Source organism: Lagenorhynchus albirostris, chromosome 2 (assembly GCF_949774975.1).
Source record: "Lagenorhynchus albirostris chromosome 2, mLagAlb1.1, whole genome shotgun sequence".
NCBI lineage: Eukaryota > Metazoa > Chordata > Mammalia > Artiodactyla > Delphinidae > Lagenorhynchus > Lagenorhynchus albirostris.
Window position 1 is genome coordinate 79,701,289 of NC_083096.1, and position 23,354 is coordinate 79,724,642.

The window sequence follows — 23,354 nt, forward strand, 5'->3', positions numbered from 1 at the left end:
ACATAATATATGATCATACACCATATTGTAACCTCCCACTAAACATCGGGAATCACTGGTAAAACAGAAGTGGTAAATGAATCTTGCATGGACAAAGCCATCAGAAAACATTCACCTCAGGAAAAAAAGAAGTTATCACCTATACAGTCCCCTTCTGTAACTTCTTCTGGTACTTTCTGTCTACATCACACATTCTAGCACTCAATCATACGTCGAATTGAATAGTCCCATGTGTATTTTTTTTTTTTTTTTTGCGGTACGCGGGCCTCTCACTGCTGCGGCCCCTCCCGCCGCGGAGCACAGGCTCCGGACGCGCAGGCCCAGCGGCCATGGCCCACGGGCCCAGCCGCTCCGCGGCACGCGGGACCCTCCTGGACCGGGACACAAACCCGCGTCCCCCGCATCAGCAGGTGGACTCCCAACCACTGTGCCACCAGGGAAGCCCCCATGTGTATTTTTTATCTCCCTATGTAGACTATGCTCTTTGAAGACAAGAACCTTGTTTTAAAGTTCTTTGGTTTTTCTATAATACTCAGCGTGACGTACTAAGAATGTGGTTGGACTCTTGGTGATGTACCCAGTTCCTCTCAGAGCAGAAACACCTGGCACTTGTGTTGCACTCTCCTTCCAAAGAAACTCTAAACATATTACAAATATCAAATCCCCTCAATCTGCCAGGCATTTCTGATGAGCTGGTAGCAAAGATTATTTCTAATAATAATAATCAATGGCATTTTACATGAATGAACGGAACACACAGGTGTGAATAGGCTTCTCCCAGGTTTCGCATCAGTGCTCTCTGACCTGCTCTTTCCTCTAAGCCGTCTCCTTACCATTACTTTACGGGTGGAGAGACAGCACAGAAGGCTGAAACAAGCTTGTGGGCTCACCTAGTGATGGGAATAAAATCCAGGTGCTTTAACCCCTAATCCAAGGGAGTTGTTGAAGTAAGTCACCCTAGCTTTAGCCTGACACCAAAAACAACCGAGCAAGAAATCTGCCAAGTATCTTATCATACAACACCAAAGAATAAAATGAGGCTCTTTCAGCTCCTACATTTTCAGGTTAGTGCTCAAATGTTTACCTTTAAGGACTAGAAAAGATCTTCCACAGAATGGTTAATTGTAGCCAGAGTGAGATATTTCCCCAGTATAACTAAATCTCCTAACTCTAAGATCTGCTTATATAATTTTTCTCTCTTTTCTTCTTAAATAATACTTAAAATTTTTACTATGTGTACATACTAACTCATTCACAACAACCACAGAAGGCAGGTCCTACTACTATCCCTATTTTAGAGATGAGGAAACTGAGGCTCTGAAACAGTAAGTAATTTGCCCAAGTAAGTTGGGTCGCACCCCAGTAAGTGGTGGAGCTGGCATTCAGCCAGACACTGGCCATGCTCTTCATCACTGCAGTGCCTGGCTAAGCATGGACTTGGTGGACAAGGTGAGCCAGTACACAGAAAATGCTTAGCAGCACAACATAAACATTCAGGTTAACCATGACTACTGCCATTCTCTAGCAAGCTCACCTATCCTGCCTAATGGCATTTCTTACCTTCGCCGTCTCCAACCATCATCCCCCTCTCCTAGTGCATGGCCTTGCCCAGGACTTAACAGGGATAAGAGAAGTCACCAGGCAGGATTCCTCACCACCAAATCTGCAAATCTCTTTTTATCAGTACCTATCCCATCTTTCTTCCCTATTAATGAAACCGAAAAAAAAGCCCACTTCTCCCCAAAGGTCAGTTCTACCACAGGTGATCTAGGTCCCATCCCTTCCAGCTTACTGAGCACCCTCACTCTCTCCGGTGGCCACGTCTCTACGTCCTGCATCTCCTGGATATTTCCAATCAGCTTTCAGACATGTTGTGGTATCTTCCAGATTAAAAAAAACAAAAAAATTAAAGCAGAACAAAACCAGCTCTGGCATTCTATTCCCCTTTGGAGCCAAGATTCTCTACCAGAGTTGATGAGACACAGTCTTCAGTTCCTTACTTGCCATTCACCCTTTAACCATTTTAAATCAACTTCTACCCACAGATCACAAAAACCATGACTTTTGTTAAGGTCACCACTGACCGCTTTTCTAACCTCATCTTACTCCATCTCGTAGACTCTGCCAGTTGATCACTTCCTTCTTGAAACTCCCCTCTCTTGGTTCCCATAATACCACACCTCCCCAGTCTTCCTCCTTCCTCTCAAGTCACTCTTCATCTGCTTCCTTTGCTGGCCCCTTCTCTATCCAATCTCTACAATTCTGAGTTCCTCACGACTCTACCCTGGGGTGTCTTCTCTTCGTATTCTATAAGCTCTTTACATGCCAACAACTCCCAAATTTCCATCTCCGGCTCAGCTTCTGCTCTGCTGACCTGTATACACAACTGCCAACTTGACATCTAACTAGATGTCTGAAACCTAACAAAGACAAAGATGAATTCTTCTTCTGTATATAGCCTCCCTCCCAAAAGTATTTTCCCTTCAGTTTTCTATGTTTCAGTAAATGGCACCTTCATCCACCCAGCTGCTCACGACAGAAATTTGGAGTCATTCTTGACACCTCTCTCCCTCACCCCTAACCTTCCATATCAAGTTGAATATTTTTGCTGAGTGAAGAAAATCTCAGCTTCAGTGTTTCTTCTTCAGAGAGAAAGGATACTGTATAGCCACTAATCTAGACGAAATTCTCCATTACACTCTTTTCATAGCATCCTGTGTTTTTCCTTCACAACATTTCCCATGTTGTATGATTATGTGATCATTTGCGTAACATTCATCCCTCATGCTAGACTCCATGAAGGCAGGGATCAAGACTGATTTGTTCATCCTTGTATTCCTAGCACTTACTATAGTGTCTGACACGTGCTATTTGCTCAAAAAATATCTGTTGAATAAAAGTTGAAGCTTTCCCCCAAGATCATCTTTCTAAGCCACGCATGCTCTCTAGTGCTATCATCCGTCAGGCTACTCACCAAAACCCCAAGGGTCACGATACAGCAGTGCTCATCCTGGAGGGGAGGAGCTTGCGGAGTCCAGGAACCCCTGTCTCAAAGGTGACCCTCACCTGGATGAGGATAAAATAAAGAAGAGTTTCTAAGTGATTAAAAAAAAATCAATAGTATCATTGTTACTATCTTAAGAGAAGAACAGGTTTCCTATTTATTCTAGAGTATTAGTTTAAGAGGAAGTTATCACCTCCCATGTAAACAGAACCACCTTCCAATTATTACAGGGTATATTATCCAATCTGTAGATATCTCAAGGGCCTTGTGACTTTCCCTCCTTCCCAACTGCATATTTTCTTTTCAGAAACTGGAAAAATATTAATAGCAAATAAAATCAATTTTTCTACTTTTCTGAACATTTAGTAGGAAAAAAAACCCTCACATTTTTGCTTCTTCCCATTCCTAATTAGTACAGAGAACTGAGAGCTGACTGTAAAGGTGAAAGATTCAAAATTCCAGATACACTTTTGAATTCACAAAGTGCACACCATTCACAGTTCCTCCCTACTCTCAACTGTAACTCTACATGGCAAGCATGCAGCAAGGAAATTTATTTTCACATACTTTTGTGGGAACATATGACTGAACAACAGGACCAGATGATTTCCTTTGCTTGAGAGCCTACTGTGTGTGAAATGCTATACTGACTTGAGCTAGATAATTCAATAAAACACTAAGTAACTCACCAAGCAGAACAATTTCCAACATTAGTCCTTGTAAACTAGAATTATAACACCAAGCCTCCCCCTTTGCCCAGAATTTATAGTTTTGAAATGGCAAGGAAGAACCAAGTTCCAGATTGTCCTAAGGTCGAATTATTTAGGAATCTTTAAAAGGAAACTCTATAAGGTTACCACAAAGTTGTAAATAAATTCACAAATTAGTCTAACTTAGGTCAGAATCACCTCTATAATTCCGATTTCAACTCTTCCAATGATCCTTTTCCACTCTCCTGCTCTAAGAAGTCAAGTTTATTACAACTATGTCATGTTTAACAAATTTCGTTTCTATGCTATGACCACTACACCATAAAAGGCATAGTATCAAACTTAGAATGTGGAACTAAAAGGCCTCAGGATTCCATTCCTAGCTCATTCTTAACTTCTGGCATGCCAACTACTCAAAGGCTTCCTCTCAGAAAAAGCACACAATAGGAAGAACCAATCTTTCCCAAACATGTGGAGAAAAGAAAACTATACTATGGACTTATATAGAAAACTTTGGTCCAAACAAAATGCTAATATATGTTTTCATATTCAAAGAGTAAAAACTCACCTACTGTCCTTCAAGCTAACAAACTTCAAGCAAGCAAATAAATTTATATCAAGCTCAAGAGTTTCGACAGAATTTAACCATTCAAAAACGAACGTCATCTGTCATCATTTAGAGTAATGGCTACCCAAAGTAAAATGTCAGCACAAATATCCCTTCTTTGTGAAATTTTCCTTGATTCCAAACTATCCCCAGGAATGTCCTCCATGGCCCCACAGCATTACATTCATGACACTGTTAGAACACTTTAAAAATTGTTTCCCTGTTATATATAGTCAGGGAACCCCCCCTGAGGAAAGGGTCATCATCTCAGGGCCCAAAAGAAACTCAATAAATGCTGGTTGATTTGTGTATTATAATGAGCTTGAGGCTTGTGTATTGCTACTCTTGCCTCACATTCATACAAATCAATGATGACACAATAAATACTTGTTTAACTTCTTACCATCTGCCTTTCCTAGGAAATAATTTATTGCAGAAGTCCCTGTTCATAGAAAAGTACAAGGTAATTGCACTTACAGTTATGACTTGCATTTAACTTGATGACCTCTGCCTTGGGAACTGCTACAGTAATGAACAAATATAGTTTTAACTTACAAGAGACCCTACAGAAGCAGAAACAAAATCCAAAATGCAGACTGAATCACAGAAGTTGCGTGCTCATCATCGGGCTCTTTACCTTTCAAGATGTCCAATTTGCTCTCTCTTCTAACATTGGGACACAGAGGAACTTTCCAAGAGTGATCTCTGCCTCCCAAACAGAAAGGAATTTTTAGGTCAAAGTGGAGTAACACCAGCTAGTCCCACATTCAGTCCTACAGGAATGAGAAGAATGGAAAAGTTCATAGCCCATTACACCATCGGCAAAGAAAACCACCCATTCCCCAATGCTCTGTGACCAAAACAATATTTGGAAGAAGGAATAGTAAGAAAATAATTAGGTCAAAAATGGGGAAGGAAGGCAAAACCACTAAAACTCAAAATGCAAGAAGCTGGAGCACTATAGCCTACTTCTATCCTATTGAAGACTGGGAAGTTTAGAAAAGCAAAATCCATCAGGCACAAAAGCCTCATTCTAATCACTGTTTTTAACTTTCTCCCTAACCAAGAACAGTTATCACAGGTTGTAAAATAGACTTTTATTTCATATCTTCTCTATGCCCTTGTTCTTAGCATGGTGAAGATGCTGAAAAAAAACTATAAACCTTAAAAGGCAAGTGGCCATTAGATAATTCAACTTTCAAAAATCAGCTGGTCTACAGCAGGACCTCTTAACCTGGGATCCACGACCTCTTAAGGGGTCTCTGGAGAGACTTGGGAGGGGTGGCACCTGTGAACCTGGCTGGCGAAAATTTTGATCTTCACACTCACTAACCTCCAAGTAAAAGTTAGCACCACCTTTAACTGTGAATGTAGGTAACAACCCACAGTAGTATTAGCAATCCCCTGACTATGTCACCAAGAGGAACCACAAAACACTTCACATCACATTACAGTTGTTGCAGATCTCTCAACATAATATTTACACTCATCACTACTTCAAAATTATAGTATCATTAGGCCTGAAGCTACATTTTGTTATTTAATGTGTTGTAAACATACAAACTACTGTACTACAATTGTTTAACAGTTTGATAACTGTTTCCGTGTCATTTGTAATTCTATATATTTTAAGTCATACATTTAAAAAACATGATTCTCAGAAGGGGTCCTATGCTTCATTAAATTGCCAAAGGAAAACATGGGACGTAGAAGATCAAGAACTTCTGATCTAGAGCACATAAAGTTTCTATAGACCCTAACATAGTCACCAAGGCAGACAGACAAGTAAGTCATTCCATTAGCAGTACTTCATAGTTGAAGAAAATTAAGCCACCAGGAAGCCAAGTAACATGGCCAAGGTCACACAAATTTAGAGTCAGCATCAGCCTAGGTTAACACTCACAGCATGTACAGTCCCACTCTCTCATGGGGACCTTTGCTTACATTTCTACAATTGTCATCACTATCCTGTTTTACCACTAAATGGGGAAGAGGTATCACCTTTCAAAACTAATATAAAACCAAAACCTGGACAACAGAACAAGGTAGATGTATAAGGTACTCCTTTTTGTTCCCTGATCAAGCATGCTGCTGTAATTGTTACAGAAGCTGAATTTGGTCTGTTCCAGAGATAGCAGTTTTTTACAAGTGAGAAAAAAGTTGGGCTACGTAAACTTTCATTCCCAGAAGTGTCCAAGGCACTGTGCAGATAAGCATTAACTTGTTAAGTGCTGCAATGCATTGTGAGTGGTTAGGGCAGTGGTATCCCCACTTCATAAATGGGAAAACTGGAGAATAAATATGAGAGATTTGTTTAAAGTCACACATAAGTCAAAGCCAGCTTCCTGATTCCAAGTTCAAGGCTCTAACCACTATACCAGATCACCATGATCAAATATTAAGTTGATTATAATGCTTGTGAAACCTCTGTACTTTTTTCCCCTACAAGCCAGAGAGCATTTTCTTTTTTTTTTTTTTCTCTTCAGTACGCGGGCCTCTCACTGTTGTGGCCTCTCCCGTTGTGGAGCACAGGCTAGGGACACGCAGGTTCAGCGGCCGTGGCTCACAGGCCCAGCTGCTCCGCCGCATGTGGGATCTTCCCGGACCGGGGCATGAACCCGTGTCCCCTGCATCGGCAGGCGGACTCTCAACCACTGCGCCACCAGAGAAGCCCAGAGAGCATTTTCTTTTGATCCATGGGAACAGACACACTTTTGAAGGCTATGGGAAAAATATCCCATAGAATAAATTCCAAAGTACGTAAGTGCTTTTTCACTTACACTAGTCATCTAAGAATCCAGGTCAGGAATCCTTAGCTCAGGAGCCAAGTTACTACATAAAACCTGCCTTATAAGAAGAGAACAGTATGGAAATTGTTCCTTCATCTTTTAGTCAATGACCTTCTTATCGATCTACCGTTATGTTTAGGAACTATTATCATCTTACATTCAACACTGTTATTACAAAATAATATTCTAATGGTTCAATACCATTAGATCCTAGATTCTAAAACTATGAAAGGTCATCCCTATCTCAACTCTGCATTAAATTTTCTCTTATCGAAACCACTAATTAATGGAATCCTCATTCCCCAAAGCATCCTTATGCCATCTAACTGCTTTTATTAACCCATTTCTGTGTTCTACAGATTGGGTCTTTTTCAATAGTTAGTAAGGAGGTCTTTCTTAAATTTGTACTTAGGACCATAACATTGTTCACACTAAATCCTTGTTAAACCTTCCCATATCATTAGTATCCAGTCAAAAACCTAAATCAACAGAACAACCATGTTGTACAATCTCCATGAAGAGTGAAAAGTTCTTGTCCACACAGGAGTCTTATCTACCAATATTCATTTGCACCCCCTACCCCTTACTCTCAACGACTTATCCTTCCTACCTGCTAATTCTGATTCATCACTTTGTGCTCAGTGTACAAGAGTCCAGATCTCTGACCTAAGAATAAACACTTAATTCTTGAATATATCAAATGCTAACAAATACTCCATCACACACCATTGATCAAAATGTAACTCTTTACACAGCCACTCAATCATTTTCCCACTAAAGTCATTGCCAGGGATCTGTCCATGTCTGCCCTAACCACAGTCTAACTCTGCACCAATTCTACCCCACCTTAGTCTCTCGCTACCAACACATAGTTATGTCCATTTCTCTACTTTGTTTAGTAACTTTAATAGTCCCCAACTGTCTGCAGTCTAGGCTCTAAGTCACTCCGCTCTATCACAGGGCAGGGCTCTGGAGGACAGATTTCAGGCCTCCTCCTTCAAGGCTTGGGAGCCTTCACCTAAGGCCCCCAGCAACACTGTTATAGGCCTCTGGCCCTTCCCTCTGAACATAATAACCAACCCTGCTGTTTTTTCCTTGGGATATCTCCATTTCACCAGGCTCGCCCAACACTAACCAGTGACATCTTAATAGTCTTTGCAACTTTCAAAGGTTAATGGCTACAGCTCCACTTTGGAAACCACTGGTGTGTCCACGACCCCCACAATGACTCAGTGACCTAGACATCCCCACCTCACCTGTTGGAGCCCTTTACTACACGAACATTCTTCTTCGCTTTCACTTCTCCCCAACCCTCCAACAAGTCACTGGCCTGCAAAGTCCCCTGTACTTCACTATCCATCTCCGGGGTCTAACAGACCCCACCAGACTCAACTCGAATTCCCTCATTTAGCTCTCCATCTCGCCCCTCGAATGCCCCTTCATCCCAGGACCCTGGGACCGTCCCATCTCATCGTTTAGTCTCTCCAAGCACCGCCTGGGACACATCCTCTAAAAAATAAACCGAGAGATGCCTCCGTCTCTCCCCACCACTCAGTGAGCGGTGGGCAGAGGACGCCCCCCCATCTCCCCCTACAGGTTTCTCTAGACTCAACTCTAAATCTACGACCTCGATCCCCACCGCTTCTCTCCCCTCACCCCACCCCCCCAGCCCTTCGCAGCTTTCGCTACCCCTGCCCTCAAACCCGCTCAAAACACGCGGACGCGGACCCGGCCCCCCCACCCCCGGCTTCGGTCCTTCCCCTCCCCCTCCCCCTGAGGTGCCACTTACCCCCGAGGCAGGAGTGGGGGAGGGGAGAGGAAGAACAGAGTAGGGGAGGGGGCTTCGGTCCGGGGCGGCTCTCAGCCCCGGGGGGCCGGGGCCCGGGCCAGCGGCAGCGGCGGCGCAGCGTCTCCCCCCGGCGGCGGCAGCGGCGGCGGTGGCGCCGTCCCACTCCCGCAAGCACACATAGGCTCCATTGTCCGCCGGCGCCTCCCCCTTTCCGGCACCCCCCTCCTGGTACCGCCCCTTCCCCCTCCCCTCGGCCCTCCCCCAGCCGCACCGCGCCACGAAAGGTACCGCCGGCCCCGCCTCTGACGCGAGCGAAGGAGTGCCCCCTCCCCCCGGCCCCGACGTTCCGCCCGGCGGGGGAAGGGGGAACGCCCCTCCCCGCCTCAGTAAGGGCCCCGCCGCCGGGAAGGGCCCGCCCCCCTCCAAGGGAATGTCACTTGTCCCCCTTCCGGAACGCGCGTAATGGTACCAACCGGCCGCTTCCTCCTCCCCCTCCCCTGCCTTCCCGAAGAGGCACCGCCCCCTTCGCCCCGCCCACCAAGTAGCCTCGCCTCCTCGACCCCGCCCCTCCCTCCAATATTTTACTATGGGGCCGCCCACCGCCGGCACCACCTCCTGCTTTGCATGGACACGCCCACCAGGTCCCCGCCCCAGTTCGTCACCCGGCCAGAGGTGACGCCTATTCCCCACCTTAAAGCGGCAGAGCCCCCTTTCTCAACTAAAAGAACCTCCCAAAAGGCCGGTGGGGTGGGAGGGGCGGCCAGGGAGGGTCGCTTCGTTCCCGCACCTTCCTCCCCACGCACACACTCACCCGGACCTCCCCACCGCCTCTCGCAGCATTGAGAAGCAACCCAGTGGAAAAGGCGCGGAGGGGGGAAGGGCAGCGTGGAATTTGGCCATCTTTGACAGAAATACATTGGGAGCTGCCAAAGGAAGGGGTCTTTCCCTCACACTTCCCTGCTGTCCTGGTCCCGGCCTAGTCCTCAATCTTCAAGGCGACCCCCCGCGCACCTCCCGGATGCGGTTCCACCCTGCCCCATCCCCTCTCCCGTCCCTTGTCTTCACCCTTCAATCTCTGCACTGCCTTTGCTGTTGCCGGCTTTCTCCCCTCCCAAGGGTGCAGGCCCCTCTTGGGGTTGAACTCTCCTCCAGCTTCTCCAAAGCACATTCTCGCCAGGTCCCGCAGATGCGTTGGCTGGTGCAGGGTTTCCCCTTCCTTATGGGGTCCGGCCCAGCCCCGCTCACGCATCGCTACCTAGTGCCCATTGAGGACCTCCACCTAGATCCTCGAATCGCTTCACAACCGCTTTTTTAATCGCAGCATCACTTCCCTGATTTTTGGAAGGCCTGTGCTTTGGAGAGCTCAAAGCCCGGGCATCCCGGCACTGTCCCCTGTGAAGTGAGAAGGTAACCCATTAGACTGCACTTTTTCTTAGAAGGAAAAATGATGGCATCATGGTGAGCGCATGTTGCTGAATAAAGCTCGGATTCCCACTACTCCTGTTTTATCTTTGTGGCCCTTGTTGCTGCCCTGCCCAACTGTTATTACAGACCTGTCGGCTCCACAGCCCTCCCCAGAACACAGTGTTACATCTCTGTGTTTGTAGAGTCTTGATCTAAGATGTTTCTGCAACTATATGCACTGGCCCGGCAGCTTTTCTGAATCAGTTAAGCGAAGACTGCTTATGTTATAATGTACTGCGTATTCTCCCCGAAGATAGATGGAGGCAACATGGCCAAGAGAAGTAGATAAATTTTCTTCTGCTTTTGCTTCTATAACCATGGTTTTAACCAGGTACTTATCTCTATGTCACTTTCCCTGTCTAGAAAATAGGAAACCTTCCTTAGGGCAATCTTTTAACGAATGGTGCTGGTTGTAAAGGATGGTACAGGAGAGCCCAAAATGATAAAGCTTTAGAAACCATTTAAAACTGTAAGCTGGTCATGTAAGTTTCTATACCATGGCTCCCCAGCTTAGATTCTCTGAAAAACTGTTTTTTTCATAGCAAGATGTTTTCTCTTTGTCTTCTGTTATAACTGAGCATATAAATAAAGAAAAAAGACAAAAGCAGGTATAAACAACATAAATTTAGGATCGATTGAAGGATTCCAAATGGGAAATAATTAAAATGCTTTCTTGTCAAATTTTGGTGATAGAATATTTGATGAAACATAGTAGGCACCTCTGTAAAAGAAGGCAGGAGGAAAAAGTCAGGTATGGACATATGAAAAGACAACTAAATCCAGAAATACACAAGAAGCATTTGGGATTGCTAAGGTAGATGGAAAGAAGGGATTCACAGACTTATCTGTAAGAGAAAACCACTATTAAAATAAACTCTGGCCTGGAGTGTTCCAGACCAGATCACCTCTGCTCAGAGAGCTCAAAAGACAAGCTCATTATAATAATGACACACATGCAAAAAAGTCTTAACCATTTTACTAGGCCTTACACCCTCACTTAACTTTGACACTTTATATGTGTCAAAGTTCGGAATTATTTATTGAACCAGAAGAAAAAAGCAAATGAATATTAAATGTGCAACACTAGGCTAAAAGAGCAATAATACTAGAATTTAAGCAAGCTGAAAGTCATGTTAATTTAGCTACCTTGCGCAAGGGATAGAAATGCACTTTAAAATATTATTTATTGTAATGAAATAGTTTATCTATTTTTACTAGAATTCTTTCCTCTGAATTTTCTAACTTCCATGCATTTCCATCTCACTTGAGAAAGAATTCTATTTTGCTGTACAGGTATCTAGTACACTGTATATACATAAATACTAATGGATAATGATGAAATCATTGTTAAAAGCATCCTCTAAATAAAAGCTTCAAACTATTTCTGTCACTCTAGAAATTCTAAGGTAAATCATTTTTTAAAATCCAAATGGTAGTATTGTTAAAAATAAAAGCTTTCAACACTAAAGAGATCTGGGTTTGAGTTTTTACTTTCTGAAATTTGCTTCTCATAATGATGATATGCACTCACTGTGATACAAACATGGATTGTATGTCTGGCTTCTTAGTTCTTCAAGTAATCACAGCATCTGTTATTTAAGTGTGCCGCCAGTCTTTTCTACCTGTGAACTCCACCTTCGAAACACTTTTGTTCTCTCAGCTCTTGATAAACGTATACCTAAATTTTAGGGTTGGAAAGAAATACCTCCTACTTTACAGATGAGAATTCTAAGACATAGAAGTTTAATGACTTGCCAAAATTATGCCCATTTTTAGGGACTAGAATTTAAGTCCAACACTCTACAGCACTGTTCTAACCTCCAAGGATTATTCATTCCTAACAATATTTACTATTGTAGGAGAGAACATGAAATTCTACCTTAGGAATGATGAGATCAAGACTCAGAAGGGTTGAACCCACTCAGGCAGCTGCTGCTAGGTTTATAAGAGGCCCTAATAAATCCTGGCCTTGGTCAAAGCCCTTAGTTTGTCCACGATTTCCTGCTGCTTATACTGTTTCTTACCAATTCATCTATCTCATTGTCTAAAGCAAAAGTGGCAAATTTCAACCCCAAAGGAATACTACCAAGATAGTCATTTATGACTGAAAATGAGGGGTTAGAATGGAATGGCATCTTGACTTTCACAGTGCTGTAATAAAATAGTCAGGAAGGGATTTCTTCTTTAGGTTGCCCATGGAGGAGAAAAAAATCTCCCTATCCTAGCTTTCACCAGTCCATTTAAGCCAATGGGGAGTCCCAGAGCTTCATCCCCACCAGGAAAATTGAGGGCTAAGTGTCTCTTTTGTAAGGAAAAAATCAAAATTCCCACCTCCTGCCTTCCTGCAGCTCCACCTGGGGCCATTGGCACTCTGATGTGAGCTTGGGTCTTGTTCTGTGTCCCCACATATCTGCTTTCCACAACCTGGGAATTAGAGGCACCCTATCTGTAAAAGCTCTGACAGATCTGTGATGTGACACTCAGATCCCTTTAGACAGTACCACCAATGTTTCTCCTTCACATTCACACTCAAACCTTCATGGTTGTGCCTCCTACCCTCATTGCCTGCCTTCTAAAAGTCAAGCTTTGTGACATTCAGCCCGCAAATTCCTGAGCCCTAATTGATTGATATATTAAATGCTGATCCCCTTCCCCAGCTTTCCAATTTAGCCATAGCCCATCATGGCTTAACAACCTATGTGTTCCATCTGCTCTAACCATTTCTCCCCAGATTTCTTGGTCTTCAGGCCAGTTCTTCACATCTGTCCTTACAGTCTCATGTCCCCTTTCCTCTTCAGTTTCCACTAATTAACTATTTCATTTCTTATTATTAACCTCTTTCCCAAGAATAATTCTGGGAGAGTATTTCTACTACTTCATTTCATTTTACTCTGCTAGACATTTCTCTAGGAATATTGCCCCTCAGATACACTTATGTTATTTTTCCTGGGTTCTGCCTTCACTGCTGAACTCTTCCCACTTCCCACAATCTCTTCCCAGCCTCTCTGTGATTGGTACCCAACTACTGCAGCTTTGACCTCACCTCCATGGTTTGCATCCAGGTTGCTCTTATTAGCCACGTTGCCTTTTGGAATCCTTGACCACCCATCATCCCAGCAATGGAAATTCCTAAGGCTGAGATGTTCCTACATTTGTTTCCACTCCTGGGCTGGCAGACATTACTAGAAAAAAACCATGAAAACAAGAAAATGGATCTCAATCAAATTTCAAGTGATGAAACTTCAATTGAACTTTATTAGTTTTTACTTGGCAATCCTTTTATGCATCCTCATTGCCTCCTATGTCATTTCCCACAGCAATTATTCCAAATTTTATCCACTACTTCTCCTACATTGCAGGACCAACCTTGTCATCTCATCTCACCTCAGAAGGGTTTTGCTCAGTTCTCTCTCTTCCATTTACTTTCTCTTTACTTTAGTATCTTCAGTAAAATCTTTCGTACACAAATACTCTTTTTCTCCCCTTTCTTTTCATTCCCAACTTATCCAAAGGGTAACCTACGTTCTCTGCTACCACAATTCCTTTTCTTCCTCTGTAATTAACCCAACCACTTACCAAAATTCTTTCTCCAGTATGGCCAAACCTAATCACCAAATCCATCCAATGAATATCCTTTCCTTACTCTCTTACACTTTGAATTCCAAGATACGATGATATTCTGGTTTTTTCTCCCTCCCCACCCACCAACTTCATTGAGATATAATTGACATATAACATTGTATAAGTTTAAGATGTACATATAATGATTTGATATATGTATATGTCGTGAAATGATTACCACACTAAGTTTAGTTAACATCCATTATCTCACATAGTTACAATTTTTGTGTGTGTGATGAGCACTTTTAAGATCTACTCTCCTAGCAACTTTCAAATATGCAATACAGTATTGTTGGCTATAGTCACCATGCTGTACATTACATCCCCAGAACCTATTTATCTTATAACTGGAAGTTTCTACCTTTTGAATACCTTCACACATTTCCCCCAACCCTCTACCCTCTGCCTCTGGTAACCACCAATCTGTTCTCTGTTTTTGTGAGTCTGGGTTTTTTAGATTTCACATATAAGTGAGATCACACAGTATTTGCCTTTCTCTGACTTATTTCACTTAGGATAATGCCCTCAAGTTTCATCCAAGTTATGGCAAATGGCAACATTTCCTTCTTTTCTATGGTTGAACTATATTTCATTGTGTGTGTATATATATATATATAGTGTATATATATAGTATATATATATGCGCCACATTTTCTTTATTCATTCATCTCTTGATGGGCACTTAGGTTGTTTCTATGTCTTGGCTGTTGTAAATAATGCTGCAGTGAACATGAGGGTGCAGATATCTCTTCAAGATCGTAATCTCACTTCCTTCGAATAGATAATTAGAGGTCTGTCTTCTTTTTTTAATTTTTAAATTTATTTATTTTATTTATTTTTGGCTGCGCTGGGTCTTCGTTGCTGCGCGCAGTCTTTCTCTAGTTGCAGCGAGCGGGGGCTACTCTTCGTTACCGTGCGCGGGCTTCTCATTGTGGTGGCTTCTCTAATTGCGGAGCCTGGGCTCTAGGTGCGTGGGCTTCAGTAGTTGTGGCATGTGGACTCAGTAGTTGTGGCCCACGGGCTCTAGAGCGCAGGATCAATAGTTGTGGCACACAGGCTTAGCTGCTCTGAGGCATGTGGGATCCTCCCGGACCAGGGCTTGAACCCGTGTCCCCTGCATTTGCAGGCGGATTCTTAACCACTGCGCCACGAGGGAAGCCAGAGGCTGTCTTCTTTCTTGATTTTAATACTTCCTTGACCTGAACATTCCCTGAATGTTCCTTAAACTCCTTGGTTCTTTGATCTTTTCTGTCTCCACTTCTCCCTAGGATCTCTCTCTCTCTCACTCTCCTAACTTCAGCCATCACCTCTTTGCAGGTGATCAACACATCTTCAAGTCCAGCTCAGCGCTCTCTTGAGCTTAAATCCTGCGTTTCTATCCACTCAGCTTGCCCACCTAGAAGTCAGTTTAACACATCAAAAAACAAACTCACCGTCTTTCAAAATTGTCTCATTTCTGAATTCACTGCCTCTCACTTAGGCTCAAAACTTTGGAGTAATCCTGACTCAAAGTTTCCAGCTGTCTATGTATTTTTCTCAATCACCAATGTCCACAAATTCCCACTTAAATCAATTTCTTGTTTTCTGTTCCCAAGTTGAGACTGACTGTTGTAATAATTTCCAAGTAGACATTCCTGCCTCCAGCTTTTCCCCCATCAGTCAATTCTCCATGCTCTTTCCAGATAGAGCTTCCTAAAAGACGTGTGTGTGTGTGTGTGTGTGTATAATCATCATATATAATGATATATGATATCATATATGATATCATTATATATGTGATATAATTATCATAATATATATATAATATGTATATTATCATTTGTGTAGTACCTATTCGTCTCTAATTACCCTAGCCCTACTGGTTCTTCTGGGCCCAGCTAGGGCCCCTCTACCCTAACATCTCAACAATGTCGTATAGCAGGAACAATATTGGCTTTAGAGTCACCTGGACCTGGGTTTGAATATTGGACTGCATTTTACTGGCCAAATAACTTCAAACTTCAATAGGAAAAAACGTTATTTTCTTTATCATTAATTTCAGTCGTAGATGTCTATATCACCAATTTTAGAACATAGCCTAGACACGCAAACTTTTAATGTCATCTACCTTCAATTGTAGTTGCCAATCCTCCCCTATATCCTGAGAGCAGAATCTGACACCTCTTTGTGTTTTGCAGTCATTTAGTCATTGCTATATTTATTGAGCATCTACTAGGTGCAGGGCATCTTGAGGGGGTCAAAAAATGAATCAGATATCCAATTTTGTCCTCAAAGTATAATTAGACTTATATGGAAGATTCATTCATTGGGAAAAAGAAAAGTTTAGTAAATGCTTAATTTGTGCCAGGCATTGTGCAAAGTACTGAAGATTCAAATAAGAGGACATGTTCCCTGATGTTAGGATCTGGGATCTATCTAGTTAGGAATACTAACAAGTAAACATTTATAATCAAGTATAGTAAATGCTGTGATATGGATAAATACCAGGCATTTGGGGCACACAGAGGAGGCGTATCTAATCCAGACAGCAGAGTCAGGAAATGCAATAAGACCTGAGTGGAATCTTAAAGAATGCGTAGGAGTCAGCCAGGCAAAGGACTCAGCAATGTGCAAAGGCTCAGCTGTGTGACAATGTATATAAATAACCACAATGCAAGATAGAAAGTAATATAATAAATAAGTGGCAGAGCAGAGGCAAAAAGTGGCTGTCAGAGGAGATACATTATTGGGAGTTCCATGAGGTGAGCAGAAACTGCTTTGTGGAAGTGGAGGCATTTGAAGCAACCTGAAGGGTTCAGGGGTCAGGTTCAGACATGCCGTGGAGCCAGATGCCTCTTTGCCTTCTCAGCATTCTATGCAGTGCCCTGTACACAGTGGCACAGTGCCTTGTTTGCTGTGATGATGGTTATGATTATGATGATGATGGTGATACCTAGGTTTTTCTCATGAAATTGCCACTTCCCTCTTCCCAGAATGTTTACAAGGGGAGACTCATGATTCAAAAAAGCCATTTCTGGGTGGAGGGGCTCTCAATCAGACTGCCTAGCTTTGAATCCCAGCTCTGCCATTAGAGGGCTGTGCGACTCTAGAAAAATTACTTAACTTCTCTAGGGTCGAGTTTTTTCTTCCATAAAATGGAGTAATGATAGTATTTCCTCACAGGGTAGTATGTGGAACAAATGAATGACTAATGTAGATGTCTAGGAATAGTGCCCGGCATACAGTAAGTGCCCAATAAATGTTGGTTATTATTATTACATTTGTTCATCTCTGGATTATCCACAATGGGATTGGCCTTCGGAGAGATTTTTGGAGCACTAAAAAGGCCATCTCCTCAATACTTCACTTATTCTGACATCAAATCTCACTCACTGGTATCTCTTCAACTCTCCGAATACACTCCTTTAAATTCTATCATTAGAAATTCATACCTTTGGGGGACTTCCCTGATGGCACAGTGGTTAAAAATCTGCCTGCCAATGCAGGGGACACGGGTTTGATCCCTAGTCCAGGAAGATCCCGCATGCTGCAGAGCAACTAAGCCTGTGCACCACAGCTACTGAGCCCGTGAGCCACAACTACTGAGCCCACGTGCCAAAACTACTGAAGCTCGCATGCCTAGAGCCCATGCTCTGCAAAGAAAGAAAGAAAGAAAAAGAAAGAAAGAAATTCATACCTTTGGATTTAAGATGTCACTTCCCCAATCCCTTGGGAAGGAACATAATAGGGCGTTCGCCCTGTTTTATTTTAATAATTTATCTGGCCAGACCTCTATCTTTCTTAACTGCCACGTGTACTGAGGAAATATTATAGAGAAGAAAGAAAAGGCTAATTCTGAAGCTTGGAGAACCTTCCCCAGAAACTTAGGCTAGGAGATACTCAGAGGGCTTTCTGAGGGTAGTAGGTCCTCTGGGATTGGAGAAAGAGGTGAGATAGGAGAGAGATGACAAGAAGTAATGAGGACAACAAAAACAAGGTCATTTGTGTCAGTAAAGACAGGCTTTACTAACTTAACAAACAGTGCTGACCTTGACTTTGGAACTCTTCATCCACCACTCCTTTCTCCACTCTGTGCTGTGTTTTGGAATAAATCATTCTTTTCAGGATACATCTTGATTCTTATTAATGAAGGAGACTATACAGTGCCCAAGTATCCCTGGTTTTAAAATTCTATAATGACTTTTACATGTTGGCTTTCTTCATGATCAAAAATTAATAAATACCTACTGTCTTAGTGCCAAATTAAGTAGAGTGAGAATTTCATTAGAGGCTGAAGAAATAGTCCCTCTCAGGGACCTTACAGTACAATTGAGGAAGCAAAAAGATTTCAGGGCTTCCCTGGTGGCGCAGTAGTTGAGAGTCCGCCTGCCGATGCAGGGGACGCGGGTTCGTGCCCCGGTCCGGGAAGATCCTACATGCCGCAGAGCGGCTGGGCCCGTGAGCCATGGCTGCTGAGCCTGCGCATCCGGAGCCTGTGCTCCGCATCGGGAGAGGCCGCAACAGTGAGAGGCCCGCGTACCGCAAAAAAAAAAAAAAAGATTTCAATAACAATTAATTCCTAAATTGTATTACAGACATGACACAAACTCTAGACTTGAAGGAAAAAAAAAAAAAAAGCAGTGAGGAAAACCTGGAGTAGCAAGCAATAATTTGAAGGGTCAGAAGTTGAACTGGGCCTTGAAGAATAGGATTTGGGCAGTTCCAGGAGGGGACAATGACCCCAGAGGAAGAGAGACAAGGAGCAAGCCAGGGACTGAAAAGAGAATAGCATATGTGTGGACCAAAAATTACAACAGTAAAGGTCATTTCCAACAACCATAATGACAGCTGTCCATTATTGAGTATTTAGTATGTGCCTGTAACAAGCACTATTCTGAGCACTATGTTTATATTGTCTCACTTAATACCCATAATAACGTCATGAGGTATGATCTGTTATTCTCATTTTACAGTTCAGGGCTCAGATGGTTCAAGGAGTATGTAACTGTCCTAAATCGTGCAGCTAATTGGGGGCTGAGATTATAACCCAAGTCAACCTGAGGTGAAAGCTCTCAATCACCCCACACTACAGCCTCTCTTCAGTGCGGGTATTAGGATGCAATGGGCATACAATTGGTTAAATAAGTTGGGAATTCATGACACAAAATATAATTTAGAGAAAGCATGCAAGAAGGATACACTGTGAGTTTAAAAAAAAGCCACATAAGGGCTTCCCTGGTGGCGCAGTGGTTGAGAGTCTGCCTGCCAATGCAGGGGACGCGGGTTCGTGCCCCAGTCCGGGAAGATCCCACATGCTGCGGAGTGGCTGGGCCCGTGAGCCGTGGCCACTGGGCCTGTGCGTCCGGAGCCTGTGCTCCGCAACGGGAGAGGCCCGTGTACCGCAAAAAAAAAAAAAAAAAAAAAAGCCACATAAAATAAGCTATAAGGATAGATTCTACAACATGTGGAATGTAGCCAATACTTTATAATAATTATAAATGGAGTATATATAACCTTTAATAATTGTGAATCACTATATTGTACACCTGTAACGTATATAATATTATACAGTAACTATACTTCAATTAAAAAAAGAGTAACAAAAACCCTAGTATTATAAAAGTAACATGCTTACTTTTTCTTCATGATTTATTCTGTTGGTAACTTTCAACCAAAAGATTGTTCATTCTAAATAAAATAATATTGTAAAAAGAAAAGTACCGTGCTTAAAAATTTACAGCCTCAAAAAACAAAACAAAAACAAAAAAAAATTTACAGCTTTTCTATGAATAATTTTTATAATGTCATTTACTGGTAGACATTTAACAAAGATACGTGTATTTGAAAACACTAGCAAATATTGCAATAGATGCCTATATTTATCAAAACAGAACCAAAAACATGTGTATATATGCATTTATATAGCTAAAACAACATTTTAAATCTCCACTAATAAGAAAAAGTCATAGTGTACTGAACACCGCTCGTGGAACCAGGACCTTCCTTTCAGTATCATCCTGCATGGGATTTATAATTACACCCATTTTACAGGTGAGAAAACCAAAATGAAGAGGTTAAATGGCTTGCCCAAGCCTCACAATAGTTAAACAGCTCAGTCCAGACTTGAATGCTAGGCTGGCGGCAACGCCTGTGCCCTTGCTGCTATCCTACACAGCCTCTCTCTTTGAGCAAGGGAAAAACTGTGTAATAATAATACCACTGCAACATACATGGTATTTTTCAAAGCATTTTCACATTCATAGCAACAGCTGGTCCTTATGATAACCATGTGACAGGTTTGGAAGATACCTCCAGCATAGTGAATAATAATAGTAGTCATAATAATCATTAGAATAATAATATTAGCCAGCACTGATTGAGTGTTCCCCATACACCTGGCACTATGCTAAGACCTTTACATGGATTGTATGGTTGGTTCATAACAACTCTATAAGATAGGCTCTATTATTATCCTTACTTGCACATGAGGAAACTGGGGCTCTCCTAACTTGGTGTTAAGAGAGGTTACGTAACTTAATGAAGGAGGCTGGGCTCAGATAAGTTACAGAACTAATTCAAGGTCATGTGATAACGAGGGTGATTCCTGGACTAGAGCACAGATCCCCAGATTCCACATCCACACATGCCCTTTTCATGTTACTATTCTAATAATGAATCTGCAACTACAGGAAGGACAATTTGAAGAGAGAGCTTCAACCAGCAAGAAGAGCAGCTGGAAGACTAGTGTGTAGAGATGATGCAGAGCCAGGTAGCATAGTGTGAGGGGGAATGAAGAGGTGGCAAGGCCAGGGGCTATCTGAGGAAGGTTATAGCAGCTCACTTCTGCAGCATGTAAATATAAGAGGAAGAAAAAATAGCTTAAGTTTGGCTTCTAGCCATAAAATTGGTGAAAAGAGGGGCATTGTGGCCAGAAATGAGAGTGGTTCAAAAATGGTACTGGTCCACAGTAAGATAACACTACACACCAACATAGGATGGATTTTAAAAAAGACAGACCATATCAAGTGTTGTGACAATGGAGAGATGCTGTAACTCTCATACATTGCTGTGGGAAGGGAAAATGGTACAGCCGCCTTTGTAAACAGTTTAGTAGTTTCTTAAAAAGTTAAACATAATTTACCATATGACCCAGCAATTCCACTCCTATATGTCCACAAAGAATTGTATGCGAATGCTCTACAGCGGCATTATTCTCAATAGCCAAACTATGGAAACAATCCAAATATCCATCAACTGATGAATGGATAAATAAAATGTGGTACATCCATACGATGGAATACATTCAACAATAAAAAATAATCAAGTACTGATACGTACTATAACATGGATGCCCCTCAAAATCACTATGCTAAGTGAAAGAAGCCAGATACAAAAGATTATATATTGTATAAGTTTATTGACATGAAATGTCCAGAAAAAGCAAATCTATGAAGACAGAAAGCACATTTAGTGGGACTGGGAATAAGGATCAACTGCCAATGAGTATGAGGAATCTTTTGGGGTGAAGTATATGTTATAAAACTGGATTTTGGTGATGGCTGCACAACACTGTAAATTTACCAAAAAATCATTGAGCCATACACTTAAAATGGGTGAAATTACGGTATGCAAATTGTATCTCAATAAAGGTGTTCTTTAGAAACGTGAAGCTGGTTTGTGAAGGCAGAAAGAGAGTTTTAGAATCACAAGTGACCATTAAACACTAAAGTGGAGATGTCCCACCAGGTAAGAGGGTAGGCTAGAGGTGCAGAGGTGAAAGCCAAAGCCATAAAAATGGATAAGATCACGAAAGAAAAAAAAAAGCACACAAGACAAAAGGAAGAAAGGAAGATGCCAATGGCAAACGTTTGGTGTCACTACCATTTAGGGGCAAGGATGATGGTTTACCTGGGCTAATGTGGTATTTACCCTGGTAGCGACGCATCTATAGCTAATATTCAGATTTACTTGTATTCTCTAAGCATATACCCACTGAGAGCAAAGGTACGTGCCCCACAGCATGGCAAACAGTAGGGTAAATCTACTTGGGGGAAAATTGCCTCTAAGTGACTAAGATACACAAGGATAACTGGGAATGGACTGAATATGTTCCCTGTATTTTGATGTTAAAAAGAGAACTGAACAAAAAAAAAAAAAAGAGAGAGAACTGCACAAACACTTTTACCCAAATTAGAAGTAACATCAGCATTAGGGAGTGCAGTTTTCAAGAGCAATGATATTTCACTTAGTTACTAACAACAAAGAAGACTCGATATTATGCTGGACCACCCCTGGAATCAGACTCTTTGGCCCCAATATTGACTTCTGAATTTAGGAGCCAGCAGAGACTCAGGTAACCTCTACAACTGCTTTCTCACCTCAGAATTAGTGGACCCTTCCTCCTCCTGCCCCCACCCCATCCCTACCCAAAGCTTAGAACTTTGGGGAGGAGACCCTCCCAGGCTAGGGACTAAAGATGTCTTCCCTCCCCCAAGGCCTGACAATCCTTTTTGTTTCTCCTTCTGTCACATTTCTGGTATAAATGAAGCAAAATTAGACTACAGACCTTGGCTGTGAAAATAAAGGATTAAAAAAAAAAAAGATTCAAAAAATCAGGGAGCTCGGGCTTCCCTGGTGGCGCAGTGGTTTAGAGTCCACCTGCCGATGCAGGGGACGCGGGTTCGTGCCCCGGTCCGGGAAGATCCCGCGTGCCGCGGAGCGGCTGGGCCCGTGAGCCATGGCCGCTGAGCCTGTGCGTCCGGAGCCTGTGCTCCGCAACGGGAGAGGCCACAACAGTGAGAGGCCCGCGTACCGCAAAAAAAAAAAAAAAAAAAAAAAAATCAGGGAGCTCAAGATAGGAATGGAAGCCCAAAGTTGGAACAACACTGGCTTCAGGACCACCGACCACCCACATCATATGGGGGTGGGGGTGGGGTCAGCTCAGCAGGGGTTCTCAATCCCGGGTGCAAGGTGGACACCAAGGTAGAATTTAGATGAAAGGAAAATATACCTTTATTTTCACTAGCTTCTAACTGAAATTTATAATTTCCTTCAATTCTGAATGTAGGCAAGAGTTCAAGGTAGAGCAAATCATGACTTTTTACCAATAGAATCACAGATATTTTCACATCATCTTACAGCTGTGGCAGATATCCTAAATATCACTTACACTCATCACTACGACAAAATTACAGTAGTTATTAGATCTGCCAGTAGATCTTTTTTATTAATGCTCTAATAAAGAAACACATGTAATACTATATCACAAATTTGATGCCTTTAATATTTTGATATTTCATTATAACTATTTTTGTTCACAATTTCTTTGTTTTATGTGTTTAAAATCATTATTCTGTCCATAGGCTTCACCAGACTGCCCAAGGGGTTCCAT

At 42.4% G+C, this 23,354-nt stretch overlaps 1 protein-coding gene across 2 annotated transcripts in view; it reads right to left on the bottom strand.

The window, feature by feature from the left end:
• The window catches only part of LOC132514452 (uncharacterized), a 70,563-nt gene that overhangs the window by 1,621 nt on the left and 45,588 nt on the right, over window positions 1–23,354 (bottom strand). The window contains exons 1-3 of one of the 2 annotated variants that reach the window (XM_060139149.1): window positions 8,900–9,011; window positions 4,959–5,094; window positions 2,975–3,066 (exon numbers count right to left, since the gene is read on the bottom strand). The gene's annotated coding sequence lies outside the window, so the exon portion shown is untranslated. Of the gene's footprint in view, window positions 1–2,974; window positions 3,067–4,958; window positions 5,095–8,899; window positions 9,012–23,354 lie in introns of those variants that run through there. The other variant, XM_060139148.1, reaches the window with a different exon arrangement.